Here is a 15,668-nt window from a genome sequence, read left to right on the forward strand (position 1 = left end):
GTCTTTTTTGGCGGCGCGTTGTTGTGTTTACCAGCGCTCTTAGATGCTGCATGATTGATTGATTGATTGATTGATTGATTGATTGATTGATTGATTGATTGATTGATTGATTGATTGATTGTAGGGTTTTAACGCGCTGCCGCTACACAGGCGATGAGGCGCGCCGTAGTGGAGGGCTCCGGATTAATTTTGACCACCGGGGGATCTTTGGCGTGCACTGAAATCTCGAACACACGGGTGTTTTTGCTGATCGATATATTTCAAGATGCTTTCGATATGCTTCAAGATCGCCGCATCAACTGATGCGAAGTTCAAAACAGTACGTAGCTTCTGCGCTTCAGATGTGATTAGATGTAGTTTTGTTAAAGTGGAAGTGGTTTAAATAATCTTTTTTTCTTTTTTTGTTGCCTATAATGGATGTACGAAGCATGCTACATTGCTGCCAACAATCCATCAGATGAGCCCGTCTAAACCACCGTGCGGAAAAGTGACAGTCGGCGTTGGTGCAGCTTGGAACGGGGAACTGCAGGGCTCCGACGCCTCCATCGCGGCGAGTATGACGTGCTCACCGGGCGGATTGTTGGCAACAATGTAGCATCCTGGTTGCCGCACGCCTCTTGTGAATTGAAATGTGGTTGCAGAGGCGTACGCATTACACCACGCACTAACCAGGCACACAGTGCTTTTACCCAGAAGACGATGCCGCTCTCTTCCCCTTTCCTTTCCTCCAAGGTAGCCGCGGCAGAATTCCGCGTAATGGAGGCCGCACAACAACTGCACTACAGCAATTAACGGCGAGCTGAAAAAGACACGACCTGCGGACAATGGAGCGCCTTACACCGAAGCAAAGGGTGCTTCGAGTTCCTAGACGACAGAGGCTGGCCCTGACCTTCTCGACGGCGCCTCTGGGGAAATTAAAAGCCAGGGCAGCCAGCCAGGACGAGCCCAACCGCGCTAAGGACGCCTACAACGGGCTGAAGCCCCTTCCGTCTACCACCAGTCTTGTTCGTTACGATAACATGTCTATTCTCTCCGTACCAGATTAAGCGCAAACGAAATGAAGAAGTGAAAGGAGGAAGAAAGGCACAAGAAAAACAAAAACATTAAATTACACCAAAAACGCGTCTTAGGAAGTGAAAGTAATAAACCGGCTTCTTTTTTGTTTCGCTTCCTGGGCGGTCCTAACCTCCTACCGGCCGAGATTGGGCTGCCAAGTGTGTTAGTCTCGTTTGGTGTGCGATGAGCCCCGGCCGGTTCACTTTGACCCGACCGTGATGTGACCCGCCTGTTGCCTCTACAACCGGGTGGCAAATAAATACCATTTCAATGTGTACAGATAAGAAGCTATCATGAGAAATTTAATCGTCACGTTACCTACCGTACGCACTGTGACCATGCCTGGCACTACCTTTGTGTCTTGTACGCCTTGTAGTCGATGATTGCAGTTCGCTCGTATGTAGAAAGTGTACAATACTTGTCTCGGTGTTTTTTAAAGTGGTAGAGGGTGCGCTAAAGCATTCGCCCGATTAAGAAAATATGCGGTAAGCTTTAGTTATTTAATTTTTTGTTCAGTCTTTCACCCCCGCCAACACGTTCGCGTTGTCAGGCAATGACATGCAGTTGCATTAAAGTTGCAACGCGCAGCAAGCGCTCGTTGAGCCCTGTAATATATTGCTGGCATTAGGCGCGCTATAAGCGTTTGATTCAAATATGGGACTGTTTGGAGAATGCATGATTTGCCACGGGGCCCCGTTGAAGTTAAAAAGTGCGCGCCAGGAAGTAACAAACCTTCCACAAAGAGATCTAAGTCAGCAATGCAGGATTAAGTACCAAACTAAATTCGCCGAGTGCTGGCTAGAGGCCCTTTCTTCTTTCATTTGGCGAGGCACACATTGTCTGAACAGGCCGATGTTTAAATAAAAGATTAAGCGGTCATGGTCACGCGTGCGAGCAGTGACAGGCACAACGAACCCTCGCTGTCTTGTTCAAGGAATGCAAATGCACGCGATGGCTTAACAACGCACACGTGTTGACAGAGCCGTACGATAGGAAGAGAAATATAAAAGCTTACAACGTATTTTCCCAAGCGGATGAATTCGCGAGCGTGCACCGTACATCAGTTCAAAAAAGGATGAGATGAAGGGTGTTGACGACAGCATCAAATGAATGGTCGCACGTGTAGATGTACAGGCGCCTCAAAAAGTAAACGGAGCACGTGTCGGAGATGTTGAGGGGGTTACACCGTCATGTGCCTAGCCAGCAACCTCTAAGTGACTTCTCGAGATTCGAAAATAAAATCGGACCGCACGTATTCTATTTATGCTGGCAGCTGCATAAAATAGAAGTTTTTCTAAATTCATGAAGCCATGGTCCGTTTACTTTTTGGGGCAGCTGTACGTTACTTTATTGTTGCCCTCCGGGCTTGACCTTCACCACTGCTCATATAACACATTTGTATTTTATGAACAAATCATTTGGTAGTTTGCGCAAGTATTGTGTCTTCTGCGTTTTCTTCCCCTTCATACCCCCCAGCGCAGTCAATTATATATCAGTACCACCAAGTTCTAAATTTTCGGGTTTTAACACACCCAAGCTACACCTGTGCTATGAGGCGCGCCGTAGTGGAGAGCTCCGGATTAATTTTGGCCACCTGCGGATCCTTAACGTGCGCCGAAATATCGACACGTGGGCATTTTTAGATGCGACTGCATCTCATTCACTCGCCTTGTCCATGCAGCATCGTCGGCGTTGTTGTCGTCTGCCCCTCACCCTGCACTATAAAAAAAATAATAGTTAGCGGCGCCCGGTTTCGATCCCACGAACCTGTGGGCGGAACGCGAGGTACATGGTGCTCTTCCCACTACACCACAAAACCGAGACAGGATCAAATGCTACGAACGCGCCTTATATCCTTGACTCATTCAAACTACGTCAAGATGCTACTGATACAACGCATGATGGGGCAATGATTAACACTTGCAATAAAAGAAAAGAAGCTCCCACTTACAGCAACAATGATGGAGTAAAGGTCGTTGCGACAGCGAAGCCCCAAGCATACCACTTAGAGAGATTGTCCAATATTGGCCAATAAAACATAATAATAATCATAAAACATAATAATCATACGCGTTCCCGACACGTTTCACGCGATTTCAGAATCAATCCATCGAAAACACCAAGTGAACCCCACGATGCGTCGCATCTACACAGGGTTCCCCTCGCGGGGAGGTGGGCGCAATTTTTGCTTTTAGACTTCATTTGAAAAGAAGCCACCACGGCCGGGATCGAAACCGCGACTTCGGGATCAGCAACACAGCAGCGGATACCCTTAAATCCCAACTTGGCATTGATGAACTTGATGAACAAAACTCATAACTTCCTTTCTGACGCCGCTACTGTAAGCATGTTGCGTACTTCCTTAAAGGGGCCATGTAGACGAAATACAAGTTTGTTTTATTCGAAAGATTTCGTTTTTTGTAGTGTCCCCAGCGCTTGTCCGGAAGCAAACGATGCTTTATTCACTGACAAATTAAGCAATTTCAGTTAAAATTTGATTCTCCCGCCAAATCGTGTGTTTTCGTGACGTCTACAATGACATCATGCGTGCGGGAGAGCCCTGTTTACCTTTAGTCAACCTAGATGACGCCACCATACCGCGAAGAGCTGTTTTCTGCCTTTGCTTTGCTTTTTACCGCATTTTTACCTGGCTTGTTTTCGTTAAGGTAGAAGATGTTTCGTGAAACATGGTGTTTGCTAGACAAATATGGTCACGTAAAACAACGTCGCTTGCGTCAATCGGCCAGTGTCGTCTGAGACAACCCCAAAGCGCCGCAGTGCTGTGCAGCTAAAACAAGCATAGTGTACGCAGTACCAACAGCTGTTCGCATCGGTACTGCTATGTTTACGCGTACTTTCGTAACTTCCACTGTTTACCCCACCATTCTTACTGACATAAAAAGAATGTGCCCTAAATGTAATCGAAAATAGCTCGTTCGTCAAGCGTATAAGCCGTGCCTAATTTGCGTTTTCTTTCGCCGGCCTCAGCTAATCGCAGAGCTGGCGCATATGATGACATCATAGGTTCTGTTGCCGGAAATGATGAGATAGGCGATCGCATGGCCATTTTCTTTTTTCCTAATTATGTAGCTTATTTGACGCAAGTTTACGTTAAAAGTGGGGTAAGTATGATTCTGGCGAGGGAATCTTTAGAAGGAACCAAACTTGTGTTTTGTCTACATGGCCCCTGTAAGCTATAAATGGTCCGCACTAATGCGTAATCGCATTATTCTTGCTACGTTAGAACTACCCTTAGCCGCATATTTGACGACGCCGTTTTCTTTCGCAGAGAGCGCGGAAGCTTTGTGGAGATGCTTGTGGAGATCTCTCGGGCGCCGGAAGCTCAGGTTGTAGTAGATGTGTGAACTGCCTTTGTTTTGAACGAGGAAAACCGAGGACCCCTTTACGCGAGGAACATTTCCACGATTGAGCGAAAGAGCATCCCTTCAGGAGCGGCGGGGGGATCCCCCTGTAACTGGTTTTAAGCCGCACCGCTTGCATTGCAAATACTCACGTTTCAACTGATTTGTTTCGTATTGCTAGCTAAGATGGATTGCAGATTTTCAGCTGACTCCTAGCACTCTTGGGGCTGCGTTTGCACAGCTCATCATGTATAGGAGTTGAGCCTGTATGATACACGACAGGGCATTATTCACGTGTTCCTTCTTTCGATCCACCCCTTCCTTTCCCATGCTGCCTGGAGCCATCCCTGGTAATAAAAATTGTCCTATTCGGTTTGTATATAGGGGGAGAGAGATAAATAATTTTAACCACAAAGAATAAGCCTAGCACTGATCTTGGGTTGCTACTCTATATGGAAAGGAAAAGAGCGAAAGAGGGGGAACGCGCGAATACAAAAAAAAAGAGCACACAGCGCACACAATCACGAAAAAAGAACGCAGTAGCGCCCAGTTAGCACAGCCATGGGATCTATTAAAGACGATAGTCTTTATTGGTCTACTTACTTTTGGTCTGTCTGTATGTCTGTCCATCTGTCTGTCTGTGACTTGATTCAGCCACCCGGCCAAAGTAAAATTAATATTGCGCAATTTCCTTATATACTCACAGCCAAATGTAAACGTCTAAGCCCGGTTTATATGTTCATACTTGTCAACTTTGTTGAACAAGAACAAGACGTTACGCAAATATAAGACAGGAAATTAGTACACAAGGAATATTTACAGTGTTCGTTTATTAAAAAAAATTATGTATGCTTGGTTTGTCGATAGCAAATGATATTCTACATCTACTGCAGAAAAACGCCGCCTCCTGGCGGCATATGAAAAATCACACGGCAACAGCAACGAAAGGTTCCACTAGCTAGGTTCCATGTTCTGCTTGGAACGCACGTGGAGAACGGCCGCACGGCTCTATAAATATTATAGTCGGCCGCCTCCCTTCACGCCCGTCTCCGCCGTACTGCAGCGCTGGCATCGAAGAACCCCGCCTGTAGTAGTGGAACGCGGAAAATTCAAATCGCCTTGCGCAAAACTTTAGTGTGTTTACCTTGGAATGAGCGCGACGGTACAGGAACAGCATGAGAGGTGAGCGAAAAAGCAAAGGGGGGCATTGCCTTGGCAAATATCTACAAAGACTATCGTCTTTTGACGACATTCGCAACGACAGGAGCAGATACGCGGCCAATTTTTTTGACGTAGAGAGTTCAAAGTTAAGTACAAGCACCATTAACGCAGAAAAAACAGCAATGCCTTGCAGCTCGTGTCCCAGAGCCGAGTGCCATGGCCCGGGAGAGCAGCGAGATGAGGCACGCACAAAGTACATGAGGCTTGTGGGGTAAGGAGCAGGAAGTTCATTGCGTCAAAACTGCTGCACAAATACAGCTTCTAATTGTATGCGCATCGTTGTGAGTTTCTGTCTTTCGGCATCGCGTAATAGAAGTTAATACATTTTGGCGCGCCACGTGAAGATGCGTTACAGCATAAGGGAGATGTTATGCAGGACCAGTGTCCGTTAGCTCGGGAGATGCCAAAATCCCCGCAAACGTTCGAAATAACCGCTTTTAAACACTGCAAATTTAAAGTTACACCACCTCGAAGCAGGTTTTGTTGCCTTTCCTGCTTTCTCGCCTGAGCAAGTTTTCTGCACCTCGGTAGTCGGAGTCATGCTGGCCTTCCATTTGACCCAGAAGTCGTCGGGATCATTACACCGTGACGTTGCGCACAATATGTTCGCGGTTTTCAACATCGGCAGACTACCGTTAGTTCTGTTCGAAGTTCCAACGCGTGAGGCAGGAGGCAAAGTAGCAGAAACATTTCCGCTAATCCCCTGTCCGAGATTTTTTCGTCATCCCATTCGGTGTGCCTGGCTTTAAGCATTGTGTTCGCACGTTTTGTTAAAGACGATAAACAAGACGCTAACCTTTATCTGTTAAGATAACATGCTGCGGTTTTACTCAAATTATGAGGAAAGTAGGAACACTCGTAGTTTTCTCGTGCCTTCTACTTCCGTGTAAGCATTGGTAGCCAGTGTTAGTTTTAAAATTTTGCGCTTTTAGAGGGACGTCAAAGTACGCAGAAAGCTCGCTGACGTCAGCTCCCGAGGTCTTCCTAAACCTCGCGTGGTCTGTACCTATAGCGACATTTTCACGTCTTCACAGAAGCCCTTGTCTGCTTTTCTGTCTGGATAGTGGTCTTCTGCGCAGATCTCGTGAAGATTAGAGCTGGAACTCGAGCAAGGCTTCCTGGGTCGCGACTGCTGCCTGCGCTTTATGTTGACGTCTCACAGACTGGGAGAAATAGGAAACAGCTGTCATTGAAGAAATCCTTATAGTGCCGAATTCATTGACTACAAGAGCTACAATAATGGGCCCACTTGTAGATGCAGGTGTTCTTAGGTGCAACAAGTCACTATTTTTACTGGAATTTACAGAAGCCCTCGTAACAGCCTGCGATAATATTTCGAGATAGTTGGCATATAAAAACACCAGTGGATCTCTCGCGCCTCGTCAGACGCCCTGTTATAACTGTCCAGTTTGACGGCGGGCACGACAGGACACTGATTACGAATATCGAAATCACTTTTCTTTAGTTAAATACATTATCGGTTTTCACAACACCCATTTTCTAGACTGCATTTGGTTCAACTTTCCTCGCTGTTGTGAGGCAGCAGGTTTTCGCAGAACGGCAAGTAACCGCCCCTGCACGTGCAATTGTGAGCAGAAATGTCGGTTTCCTAGATAGGAAAAGCGAAAGTTGGGAAGGTCTCTCTTTCAGATGATAACTCAGGCGTCTTCCAAAGCAACTCAAGAGACTCAGCTACTGATAACCGCCAGAAATGCAGATCCAGAGAAGAGCAATACTGCAGTCTGCTTCATGCACCACTTGCCGAGTAATAGATAAGGCACGAGTGGGACAGGTGTAACTGCCGAGTATTATCAGGCTACTGTGCTGCTTTGCACACGTTCTTCTTTACCTGAAAAGCGCAGTGGCCGCTGCCTTGTCATCCGCAGGTACTCATTTCGGCTCAAGGATGCGCAACGTTTCAATCAATCAATCAATCAATCAATCAATCAATCAATCAATCAATCAATCAATCAATCAATCAATCAATCAATCAATCAATCAATCAATCAATCAATCAATCAATCAATCAATCGTCGATTGATCGATCTATCAATCAACCAATGAACCAATCAATCAATCAATCAATCATCGATCGATCGATCGATCTTTCTATCAATCAATCAACCAATCAATCAATCAATCAAGCAATCTCATTCTTCCAGTTTTTTCTGCTTTCTGCTTTCACATGTACACATCTACGTCAGTTCTCACAAAAACTGTCCGCAGACAGGCCGAACAATTTATCTGTGCCCTCCCACCAAACCGCCTTCCGTTTTTAATACAGAAGCATCGAATGGCTTATTGAACGCAAATCAACTACCCCTATGTCGAAAAAACAACAACAATGGGGGAACACGAAGCTTTCCAAAATCAAGTCCAACACAAAACGAACCAACACAGAAGCGAGTGCACCTTATAGATATATGATGATTGAATATCAGCAGCGTCGAATTGAATATCAGTGCTTTAGCATTCATTAATTGAACATATGAACATTTATTTATTCGCCCCTACAGTACATGAGCGGGAACCGTCGAAGAAAGCTGCATCAAAGAGGCCTTAGTGGCCCGTTGGCGCCTTCTATCAGTGGAAGCAAGTGGCAACTGATGAAAACGTTACAGACAGTCGAAAAAAAATATACAAATGATTTCTTCATTACCAGCACGTACAGCATTCACTTGAGAGAAGAAAAAAACAAGGTAGAAATACAGAGCTTATAATGCAAAGGTCTGTATGGAAATTATGAATTATGAAATTATGAATTCATTTTTTTTCTTCTTTTATCTTAGACAACTGGGGTGACGTTTTGCTTCGTCTTGTTGTTGTTATAGTTTGTTGCTACGCGTACGCATATCTTCTGGCGATGGGATTTGTGTTTTAATATCGATGTATTTTAACTTCGCATGTTTTAAAGTATGTGCATGCTTATGGTGGCAGCAAGCCGCTTCTGCCGGTTGCCTTTTACACGGGGCCGTGGATCCTGTCAAGCAAGCTTGGCAGCTTTTTGTTCACGGTCCCCACGGATGTTGTTCACGGTCCCCAACACAGATGTTGTTAAAATTAAAAGATTGATTGATTGATTGATTGATTGATTGATTGATTGATTGATTGATTGATTGATGGATGGATTGATTGACTTAATACTTATAAGAAGTGCTTATGTGTTATCTGATTTTTTGTTTTTATTATTAAGCGGAACTATACCGGTCAGAGATAAAAATGGACGATATACTGTTGAGACCATCAGGTTAAAAAAAAAAGAGCGATTCTAAATCATTGGCGCCGGCTCTTGCATCAGAGTAAAACGGAGCAGCGCTCCGTTAAACCATGGAAGGGCATCCCGGTTACCATGGCATCAAAGACCCGCGCGGTCCCCTGCAGACAAGCGGCTTTGAATGTCACGGCCGAAGCTAAAATTGAAGCTCCTATTCGCATGCACTTTCTTCCTCCCGTGGTGCATAAACAGCTCAAGGAAACATTTTCGCGAAATTGCGGTATCAAGGATAGCAGCGCCCTCCTTTCGTGCAAATGCGAACTGGCTTGAGCGCGGAGGGAACGTACAAGTGCGTATAGAGAGCCACATCAGCGTCGAGTGAAGCTACAGAAGCCAGAGTTACTCAATACACACCAGTAGCGGGACCCTTCATAGGCCCCTAGTGTGAAAAGCCTGGCCGCGGTTGGACCCCCTGGGCTGAGAGCGAACAGGGGAAAGCATGGGGATGTATGGATGGAAAAACGCTTATTAGAGAGTGAAAGAAGGAGTGGAATGGGGAGAAAAAGAGAGTTGAAAGGTTGAACCCGACGTCCTGGCTCCAGACGCAATGGCTCCCGCCGTCGCCCTCTCAATCAGTGAGCGTTGATCATGAACTGACGAGCTGACCAGGGCCGCCTTCCATGTCTCTCAGTTGCACGGAAAAAGTTGACGAGCCTGTCATCTGCAGGCATAAAGTTGAACTAGTACTGAAGAGCGTGCGGCTGCTGCCGCAGGTTATAAAAGAAAAAAACGTGGAAATATAAGCAGAAATTGTCTAATTTATGACTTCCAATTTGAAAAAGAAAGGCTTATTTATTAAGTTGTGCTTTTTAGTAAATGTTTAGCAAAGTCCAGTTTTTGTCCGCTAGGTAGAGCGCCAGTGCTCTTGCCCCGCATCCTGAACGAAGCAGGGGCCCTCACCGCCCGCACTCTAAAAGGGAGTTTTTCAACTGGTGTATACTAACTCTGACAGAAGGTATACAGCCAGCAATAATGATTGCCACATTACTCGCCTGATGGTTAAATGAAACACCACACAAATTGAAGCACACTAAACACGCCAACAGCGTTCCACACATACATAAAGAAGCGCCTCCTTTTTTTAAGTGCGAATGCACTTTATAAGCGACCCCAAACCATCCACCGCCGGCGGCGGCGGCGGCGGCGGCGGCGGCGGCGTCCGCAGTGCTCCTATATATTTAAAAAAATTCCCCGCATTTCCCCGAGGGGGAGAATGTGAAAGTGCGAATGCACGGTTGTCGGCCCGCTTGCGGCGCTTGCGCTCGGCCCCCGCAGCCCACCGCCTCGCCGCCTTCTCTTCCATCTCTTCCATCGGGTTTGTAGTATCACGTGTACACCACGCAGTTATCAAGCCGCTATAACGCCGCTGAGTCGCCAACGCACGCCGCTGACGACGTAGTTTGAATGCGTTAAAGATATAAGGCGCGTCACTAACACCGATATCACCGTCGCGTCCGTGGCTTGGTCGGTAGAGCGTCGCGCTGCGGCCGCAAAGTCCTCGGATCGAAACCTGGCGCCGGATGCTGTTTCTTTTTTAAATATAGAGGAGCACTGCGGACGCCGCCGCCGCCGCCGGCGGTGGATGGTTTGGGGTCGCTAATAAAGTGCATTCGCACTTTATTAGCGACCCCAAACCATCCTTTTTTAAATATAGAGGAGCACTGCGGACGCCGCCGCCGCCGCCGGCGGTGGATGGTTTGGGGTCGCTAATAAAGTGTATTACTTTATTAGCGACACCAAACCATCCACCGCCGGCGGCGGCGGCGGCGTCCGCAGTGCTCCTCTATATTTAAAAAAGAAACAGCATCCGGCGCCAGGTTTCGATCCGAGGACTTTGCGGCCGCAGCGCGACGCTCTACCGACCAAGCCACGGACGCGACGCTGATATCAGTGTTAGTGACGCGCCTTATATCTTTAACGCATTCAAACTACGTCGTCAGCGGCGTGCGTTGGCGACTCAGCGGCGTTATAGCGGCTTGATAACTGCGTGGTGTACACGTGATACTACAAACCCGATGGAAGAGATGGAAGAGAAGGCGGCGAGGCGGTGGGCTGCGGGGGCCGAGCGCAAGCGCCGCAAGCGGGCCGACAACCGTGCATGCGCACTTTCACATTCTCCCCCTCGGGGAAATGCGGGGGAATTTTTATCAGGGATCTCAACCAAGGGACGAATGAAACGTTACGACCGCCCGTTTATATATGCTGGGCGCTATTTGTCTAGTAATAGCCTCTTTAGGCTCAAGTGCTGAAAGGTTAGGCATAATTTCGGAGGCAAAACAAACCCCTTATTTCTTTATCCAAGAACAACGTATAAAGTGTTCTGTGTGTTGCTTCGATATGGGTTCGACACATTTTAATTCTCGGATACATGTTGTTCAGGTGACGACCTAGCGGAGTAATTTTATCCGCATATAAACAGTGTCTGATAAAATCCGAGGAGCTTCTTTTTGGGATTAATTTCGCGCCCGTGGGCACTTTTTTGTGTTCGTGTCTATTATAAGGGCACATCTTTTATATGCCTATTACAAAATACCTATTAGAAATGCGCACGTGGTGCTCTAATTAAAGGGCCCCGATGATGGGCATCTTTTACTCTGTGATCTGCATTCGTTTCGTAGGAGCGCTGCTTCGGTGCATGCACGTGGCAGACTTTCGTTGTTAAGAAGCATCTTCGAACCTTGTTTGGTACGGTTTGTTTCCTGTAGCTGTGAAACCAACGTTCCTAATTTACAAAGCAGGGACATTGTTAACCTTCAGGGCTGTTCTGGGGCTCGGGCATTTTGCTAAGCAGCTCGGTCGTTCCACCAGCGCTGGCCACAATGACAGAGGTTTCTGTTGAGCGGATCTGTTCCAAATTATTTATTTCTCCCTTTTCTCCGCGGAAATTCTCTTCGTGACCATCGGGTTAAATGAAAACCCTATTCAATATTTCGTTGCTACAAGCACGCATACTCGGTGTTGGTACGCACAAGATCGCCGCTACGTCCTATGATTTGTGGCAACAAGGTACGAGACAGTTAATTTAGTTTGAAGGAAGGCGGAGTTCCACGATATGAAGAAGATCGACAACCCGGTGCGTGCAGTGAGATCCAGAAGGAAAAGCAAGGGGCTGGTTGACACCTAATGCCTAGGCGAATATACGGCGTGAAAATGAAGCATAACATTCAAAATCGGGGATATGTCAGATAGACTTGATACGGACCCAAGAAAAAAATACGCATTTTGCCTAAGCTTCCGGTCTCTAGTAATGACTCACCAGAACTTCATTGTTATTCGTTGGCCCTGCGTGCACGTTTTCTTTTTTGTCACCAGCTAAGGAGGGCATTTAATACACATGCCACGTGGAAAATGTAATGGTATTCAAAGGGAATGACATTAGGGGATTATGCCATTGAGTTTAATGGTGCGGCTGTGTAGTAGGCGCATGGAGGAAACCGTTGCTCCATGACACAGCGAAAGAAATGTCATTTTGTAATGATACAGTAACGATTAGCCTACTCGCCGAAAAACTAAATAATTACGTAATCGAGTTCAAATTTTTTACAGCTTTTACATTTTTCAAGACAAGACAAATCAACATTCCTTAAGTAAAAAGGGGCGTGTGGCTGTTCTAGTCACGTGGCATAAGTATACATCACAAGCCCCCAAAAGTAAGCATCAAATTCGTGTCTGGGCAGCCGCGAACACAGCGGAGCTTGACGAAGGCGGAAGAATGTGTTCGCCTTCGTCCGTCTTCTTCTCTATATAACAGCGCCATGCAGGGAACGCTATAAATTTCTTGATATTTGTCACCTTTTGGAAATAAGCGCGAAAAACGACGACACGAAGAAAAGAACACGTGTCGTCGTTTTTCGCGCTTATTCCCGGAATGTATCACCAACTCGCCCAACTCTCAATTGTGTTTCAAACATAGTCCTTTGTTAAACTATCTTGTTTAATGAAGCGACACTCCTGTAGAGGATACTCATTCGGCTTGGAGGGTAATGCAGGTGTGTGCCACAAGGGATGCCCTATTTGGCCACACGTCGTTGCCTGCATGCTACTTCATTCGTGCTTATAATTTTTTCCCGTCACGGAACCGTCCAAAACTCCTTGCTTGTTGGCGAATAAGTATCGCACAAACGCGTTCTCCATACCCCAGTACCGCTAACATTTCGTCGTGCTCAGCTTCTGATAACCGGCCCCTCACACTCGACACTAGCTGTAGGAAGTATTCATCCATGAAGAGTACTCCGATAACTCCACCGCGTTTCGGCCTCACGATATCGGCACAGCTGTCTCGCAATATCAGTCAGAGGGGCTCCTGACTGTCATCGACGGGAACAGCGATTAGATTAGGCTCCTTTACGCAGGCCACGGTATGATACGGGGTGGGCCTGCGATAACGTGGATTAGGCATTAAGGAGCGCCCCTCTCACGTGGGAAGACGCAGCCGCTTATCGATGAATACTTATACACGGCGATATGAAGCGCTCCACGTGGGTGTACGCACCTTCGGCGCGTCCTTTGAAAGCCGAGCGGCGGCTTCAACCCTCTCTTTCTTCGAACGCAAGACCGCTTACGTGGCTCTTATTCCGAGCTGTATTAAAGTATCCTCGAAAGATTGAAGCAGTGAGGGCTGTTAGTAAGTTCTCAACAAAGCCCGAGTGCACTAAGGCTGAGTGGAAACGTATATAGTACCCATCCACAAGCTGGTAATACTTTTCTAGTATGCTTTATGAAGTCGTAGTATAGAGGCGTCTTTAGCGGTACGTGTTCCGATTCACGGCGTGTGCGATAAGGCTGCTGGAGAGTGTCGACGCATTGCCAACGCCTTTTCTCACCTAATGCAGTATCAGGCAGAGTGCCGTTGCTGGGTCGGTCGTTCGCACAGCACCTCTTGAAGAGCAGGGCGTCATAGCTGCGTCGCAAGAGTGATACTCTCGCTTTAGAAGTGGTCGACAACGCGTTTCTGCATGCCACCTGTTCGCGAACGTACGGACTGGCTGCCATTTCCCTGGTAGAAGACTGCTACTTCGCATTTTCTGGCACAGTCTGGCACCCATCCGGTGAGCATCACTGTTATTTATTTCTAAAGTCTTCCCGCGGCGTGACTACCCCATGCTCTGGAACGCCGCTCTTGCGGGCTATATTCTCGCAAGGGACAGAATCCCCAACACCCGCCGCGTCCAGACGCCCGTACGCATGTTAAAGGACAGTGCCGCGAGAGGTCTTGTTTTGAACATAGAAGGCGTTTTAAACCTGTATGAGTTACTTTTAGATGAATGCAACAGAAGTCTGGCATATTTTAGTTACATTCAGTAATTTGGAGTTACGCCGCCACCTCTCGGAGACAACTTCAATTTATGGCACTGAATTGCTCTTGTTCACCTCAAAACTTCCTTCGTGTTTAGACGCCGTCAGTGAGCGAGGCGTCTTTTCGTTCCGATCGCTGGAGTCGCATTGAAGCATTTGCCCCCGCCATTCAATCGGTGCCGAGACATTCGCGAGGGAGGCATTCATTATAGTCTGGCCAATTAGAGTCGGCGTCAGACGGTGGCCATAAAGGGCGGTTTTCCGGCACCGTTGCCGAGAAACACAAGACATGCATTCAGACAGTCCTTAATTAGGGATTGAAGCAGCGTCGTAGACGAGCTTCGCCGACAGCTCGACAAGGTTAATGAGCGTCGTCGTTAACTTGCATTGCAATATAGAAAAAGGAATGCAAGTCAAAAGGCAAAATGAGAAAAAGACGGCCATCCTATGAGACGAGTCACAGCGGGCATCAAATATTGCAATGAGCAGCACTACGCAGCAGCAATAATGCGATAGAAAAAATAGACAGGAACAAGATCACGGGAATTCAAGTAACACTGTTTTCAACGTCGCCACGCGGATAACGCTTTAGAGCGGTGTCAAATCAAACACTACATGCGCAACGTTTTCCGGCAGCCTATTCCAATAGCCAATTGTGCGCGGAAAAAAGAAGATTTAAAAAGCGAGGTTCGGAAATGAATTTCCCTGAGCTTCTTGCTATTGCCTCCCCTTTTTGATACGTAAGCAGGCGGTTTGAAATAAGTCTGGCATTTTATATCTGTTTTTTAGTTAGCTGTTTGGTTGAGCAGGCGACATACTGCGGGGTGAATTTGTAAACAGTTTGTAAGCAGTTTTTAAACAGACGAGTTTGTAAGCAAGGATTAATAATTTCTTTTCCCACTTGGAAGCTGAACCAGAGCGGGGTATTCCAAACGGCTACGTTGTTTTTAATCTTGTACGCACATCGGTTTGCCTTGTAAATCTACAAAAAACACATGTTGCGCTTCCCCGAACCACCTCACCCACCCTTTTGTGTGCACCGCAATGCCTTACACATGATTACGCTACCATGGATTACGCTACCATGGCTTGAGGAGGACTGACCATGACCCACGGGTTTAAAAAGCATCGTGTACCAATACGAACTGTTTACAAATTCATAGAAATATTTTTAACGGCCTAGTTTGCTTCGTTTAGAAATATATCCCTTCTTTACTGGGATAAAAAATTTCACCATGTTCCCGTAGGGGAACCCTGAGTAGTATGTGAAGCAGCCATGGGGTCGACTCAAGTTGCCATTAGTTTTCAGTTCGATCGCGGCGTTGCGGGAGGAGAATGAGGGGAGCGGAGCGCGTGCACGCGTAATTTATACCGCGGAGCTACACTGGCGCCCCCAAAGGAGTATGCAGCGGCTACCGTCGCGTCTCTAACCCTAAGCTGCTTCACATTATTCTCGCGTG

The 15,668-nt window shown here is 46.9% G+C and overlaps 1 protein-coding gene across 3 annotated transcripts in view; it reads left to right on the forward strand.

Annotated features, from left to right (window-relative positions):
- The window catches only part of LOC144168984 (monocarboxylate transporter 14-like), a 195,763-nt gene that overhangs the window by 15,051 nt on the left and 165,044 nt on the right, over positions 1-15,668 (forward strand). The window contains exon 1 of one of the 3 annotated variants that reach the window (XM_077697985.1): positions 13,533-13,961. The exons of the other annotated variants lie outside the window; for them this stretch is intronic. The gene's annotated coding sequence lies outside the window, so the exon portion shown is untranslated. Of the gene's footprint in view, positions 1-13,532; positions 13,962-15,668 lie in introns of those variants that run through there. 3 annotated transcript variants of the gene reach the window in all.

The sequence above is a fragment of the Haemaphysalis longicornis genome, unplaced genomic scaffold (assembly GCF_048455015.1).
Source record: "Haemaphysalis longicornis isolate Haplotype H1 unplaced genomic scaffold, Haemaphysalis longicornis Haplotype H1 scaffold_2, whole genome shotgun sequence".
NCBI classification, from domain to species: Eukaryota; Metazoa; Arthropoda; class Arachnida; order Ixodida; family Ixodidae; genus Haemaphysalis; species Haemaphysalis longicornis.